This window comes from Magallana gigas, chromosome 10, assembly GCF_963853765.1.
Source record: "Magallana gigas chromosome 10, xbMagGiga1.1, whole genome shotgun sequence".
Classification (NCBI taxonomy): domain Eukaryota; kingdom Metazoa; phylum Mollusca; class Bivalvia; order Ostreida; family Ostreidae; genus Magallana; species Magallana gigas.
In genome coordinates this window covers 14505320-14510939 of record NC_088862.1, presented here as the reverse complement: position 1 = coordinate 14510939, position 5620 = coordinate 14505320, and positions in this window count along the sequence as shown.

Genomic DNA, 5620 nt, shown 5'->3' with positions numbered 1-5620 from the left:
TTGTAGTTCGATTATATTTTAGTTAAGATGGTGTGTCATTAGGAAATAGAATTGCTTTAAGATCATGTATTACCAATTTGAAGACAGGAGAATAAAAAAAGCCTCATCGATGGGAGACAATTGTAACAACATGATTATTGAATCATGGTTATAATTGTGGGACAGGACTGCTCATGCCCACCCACCTAACTACGATTACAAATGCAGATATTTGGATGCTTGACAATAAGAAGAAATATCTGAATAATTAGAGTTTAAATCCCTTTATTGTGGACTGCATTTCTTGGAGCCAATATTCCAACATTTAAACAACAAACAATTAAACGAACTATGCATTTTTCTTTAGAAAGCCACAGAGTATAGAAATAATTTGCTTTAATTAATATGTATATTATTGTCCTAATGTGATAATTTAAATATTATAAAATACACATATGCACATTTTTTCTCTATTTTTTTATGTAACCATTAATTACATTGTACATTTGTGGTACTATCTCATAATGGCAGATGTGTCTGTGTACTGCCAAAAACTTTGTTCACATTGATTATGTATTTACATGTATTTATACAATGCCTGTAAACCATATGGTTTTGAGCAAATAAACTATACTATTTATAGACTGCTATTTTCTTTTCATAAGTTCATGAGCACAACATTTCGCGGAATTACTTGTTTAATAAACAGATTATCTATAACAAATAATTCGTTGTGGATTTAAATTCACGGATGATAGAATCTACGAAATCTTATGTTTAGCTATTTTATAGCAAATTCAAGTTAATTCATGTAACTCGTCTTCTAAAATCGGACAGAAGACCTCCACGTTGCTCACAATTTAATCGTGTCTAGTTATTTTTCTTAATTTGTTTTTTTTTCTTATACATTTTGTGCACGCGATTTTTAAAAAAAAATGGCTCGGCTGATTTTCATGCAACCTTCAGATCTAATAAATAGTGATCTGAACCTTATAGATTTTTTAATATAGATGACGTCATTTACGTTTTGGAGAGATTGACGTCTTAGCGATTTTAGAGGGTTTGCTTTACTATCCATGGAAATGTCTCTAATTTTAAAAGATAGTGAGTTTAACTTTCAAAGATAGTACATGTAGATAAAGGATCATAGATTTATAGTTTTAGTTTCATTTTGAACTGGCTTTAAAAGCGCAGAAGCTCGCCTTGACCCGGGAATTGAGATTTTAAAAGTTGTAATTTTTCCAGGTTTTCTTTGTTTATCTGCTTTTCTGAAAAATATATGTTTTGAGCATGTTAGTTAAATTTAAGAGAGAACCGTTCGTTTAATGTCAAGATAAAGGGACTGGTTCTTCAAATTAGGGACAATGGGCCCTAAAGTCTTTTATCTACATCCTTTATCTAGAGATATTTTGTGAAAGGTTGAAAAAGCAAAAATGTGAATCCGACAGTTACGTACCTTGATAATTTAATGATTATTTCGTGTGTTGCGGAATAAAGTGTTTCTAGGGGTTAACGGTCTATATCTTTGATCACCTATATCTCAGAGGAAAAAAATTTGAAATGCAAAATAAAAGAAAAGATGCTCAAAACGATGTGCTAAACAATATGCAACCTTCAAAATTTCGTTAAACAGGTCCAAAAAGGAGATAAGGGATCGGCCTTAAAAGCGTTCTTTCCCATATATTTTAAGAACGGTGACGAAATTCTGACCACTTGGTTTACCAAAATGTGTTTAAAAGAAATAACTTTTCATTTGATATCAACAAAGACGGGCTTGCCCCTCAAATAAGTGACGTAGGGGGCTCTAAATTTTTCTATTTATAACCCTAAACTGAGAGCTATTTTACAATAGATTATTGAAGCAAAATGGGTTATAATACAATTATGTGTCCTAAGTATAATTAGTTTCTCATGTGTTAAGTAGTAAAAGGATTTAAGGAGCCAGAGGCAAAAATCTTTAATCTTTTCTTTTTTAATTGGGAAGAAATGCAAGTTTTTGAAAAAGCAATGTAAGAAAGATGCACTTCAGTGTATATAACCACCAACATTTCGTTAAATGGCTCTAATAAGGAGATAAGGGGCCAGTCCCTAAAATGTTCTTTCCTGGAAACTCAATAACAGAAATACATTTATAAACACATAAACAAAATATGTTGAAAATAATAAACTTTTTTATTTAATGAATAAAATGACACCCGCCCTTCAATTACAGACTAGGGGGAGGGGGTCTTAACTTTTTATTCCACAGCTCTTTTCTCTAGTAATGTACATGTTTTTCATAATGAGAGATTTTAAGGGACTAGAAATCCAAAAGTTTAATCCTTTCCCCTAATGGAGAACTTACATATAGAAAGGCATTAGTATTACCCTCCTTTTTCCAGATCATGTTTGATGTCGAAAATCAAACTCGATGATGTCATATCAACTTCTAAAAATCGAACGGAAGACCTCCTCGTTGCTCACATTTAGATCATGTGTGGCAACGCACTTTGAAAAAATTGCGCACTTTGAAAACATTTTTCAAAGTTCGTCAAATTTGGGACCAAATCAACGCACTTTGAAAAAAATTTTCAAAGTGCGTTAAATTTTGGACCAAGTTAACCCACTTTGAAAATTTTTTTCAAAGTGCGTTAAGATGGTACATCAAATTTTTTTAGTATCGACACTCTTAACGCACTATGAAAAAAAAAATGTATAAATTACAAATTCTGGAGTCGAATTTCTAATTTGTTGATGGTATGATGATTTGTTAACACTAGTGAATGTTTAATTTACCGTATTTGAGAACGGGGATGGGGTTGGGGTGGGGTGGGGGTTATCCAAAGATACCGGTCAACCACCAGTGCATCATGCATTTACTTGATTACAGGAAGAAAGACCCCTACCCCTCATTTTTCCTTCCAAAACATATGATATTCAGCAACTAAAATGCTTTAAAAGAAATATGCTCTGTTGTAAATTGAGTACATGGAGTGATATTGAAAAAACGAGCTGGCAAAATAATAATTTCTCCATTGGTATGTTAAAGAATCTATACGAGTTTTAACATTCTGATTTTGTTTTCTTAACAAATAAATCACTTCCAAAAAACGAAATTACGTTAACAAACATTAAATTATTAAAAACTTAAAATAAGCATTAGGATGTGGGGGTTTTTTTCTCGCACTGATCTTCTAAAAGATCATATTGTTTTTGATAAACATAACTAATGTATCATTTTATCTTATTATGTTTGTTTACAAGTACATGCAATAAGCCAGTTGAAATACGTTATATATTGATCTCCATTATCAATATATCAATATAAACAAATCAAATTCGTTCTTGCATAGCTCAATATACCAAATAAGAAGTAGATTTGCTACATACTCAAAATAGAAAAGCAGTTGCTAAGCGATGACGTTTATGTCATATTTAGATAATTCAAATCTCCCAAATTGTTCTTTGTGTGTAAATTGTCGATATTGTTTTATGAAAAAAAAATTCTCATCTACAAACTGTTTATCAAGTTAGCTGAGAATGCAACGGGTTCTTTTTCAAATTAAGCTACACAATGTATTTATTGTATATAAAAGTATTTATTATTTTGACTAAACACTGAACAATTACTTTTTCAAAGTGCGTTAATATCGACGATATCAACGCACTTTGAAAAAAAATATTTTTTTTTCAAAGTGCGTTGACTTGGTCCCAAAATTAACGCACTTTGAAAAAAAATTTCAAAGTGCGTAATTTTTCAAAGTGCGTTGTAACAATCGTGTTTTCTTGGTTTTATAATTGGTGTAAGATTTTTCCTTACTGGGATTGGATAGAGTTTTCTTCGTGTAATATTCATGCAATCACAAGAAATCATACCTTGTTATCCCACATGCAGATACTAATTATATATTAATATTAAATTGACAGGAAGTTTCGTTAATCGGGTACGGGTGCGTTGATAATATTCATTAATATTATAGATTCTGACACTAGTTTAGAATTTTTGTATTTGAGAAGAATGTAATTTATTTTATAGCAATATTGATTTTTTTAAAGTTTTCGAATATTCATTGTTCATTTACACGTTGATTTGCACATAGCAAAGTATTGTGATAACAAATATGTTAACGAACAATCAAGCGTCTGAGTACATGTAGTTATGATTATATTAGGTGTTTCTTAGCAGCTAGTTTTACATGTACCGGGCTGTAGTATTTTACTTAGGTAGACAGTTATAAATGTCGTACGGAAATCAACATTTTGTTTAAACAAAAAACATGGTTACTAGTCCTTCAGATTACGACTTTTCTAGCATTATTTCAAACCATGTGCGCAGTACAAGCTGAAAATAAAACATAATCTCAAAAATATGAACGGTGATTACAATCAAATAATTGTAATTTTAGTTTAATAGGAAATTTTGTGTTTAAGTCAAATACAAATAGATCTATAAATAATAAAAAGTAAAATTTTGTTCCCGTTACCAATATTCAAGTGTCATATAATCGTGTATTTGCCTTGTAATATATTTATATGAGGAAAAGAATTTGCATACATAGAAAAGCAGTTCAGACTCAGAACCCTCATTATTGGGAAAAGTATCGTGATCTTAGAAACAAAGTTATTGCTGAAATAATGGCTTCTCGCACTAAGCTGAAACAATCTCTTACACGAAAAGTTTTTTTTTATCCTCAACAATATGACTTTAGAATGAACTCCCATATGATATCCGGAGTCTTTCAACGCTCTCATCATTCACACATGACATAAAAAATTTGTATTGTTCCAAAACCAAGAAATACTTTAACTATGATTCGAATTTCAAAGGAAAATATAATTCATTGTTAACTTAGTGACTCAGCCTCAGCTAGTTATTTATATAATAATTTTCTGAGTGACATCCCAAGTTGAGAAATGTGTGGAAACAATTATGAAACATGTTTTCACTGTTTTATTGAATGTCCAAAATATTGTGTTCAAAGACATTTACTAATCCAAAAAATAGATTCCTTAAGACTGCAAATTCCTTTCCCAGTTCATCTCATTCTTAATGGTGATATTCGTCTAACTTATGAACAAACTATTGCAATATTTAGATATGTACATAAATTTATCAAATCAAGAAATTAAACAGATTTAAATAATCCATCTAGTTGTTTTTATTGTACTATACCACAGAGCCTGAACCTGTGTAAACATATAACCTTTTGTTTGTGGTTTTTTTTCTAAATATCATCATTACTACATGTAGCTACTACCAATAATGATATAATAATAAGTACAATTATACCTATCGCAATTTCGGGTCGTATATTTTAAATATACAATGTCATATATGCATATATTTGTCAATATAATACACATTATAATATCATTGTCAATATTGTATGGCACTAAATCTTGTATATATGACCTTGACATTGTATATCGGAGAGGATATACCTAGATATACCTAATATATATTGCATAATAAAATATTGTTTAAATTAAATTAATTCAAATGTCATATGATATGTTCTTGTTGCCATTACAGTCCTCGGTTTTTTATTTTCGTGGTTGGGTTTTTTTGGGGTTTTTTTTTTTTTTGGGGGGGGGGGGGTGTTTTGTTTTTGTTTGAATGTTTAATTTTTGGGTTTTTTTCTTTATAGGTAATAAAGTTGAT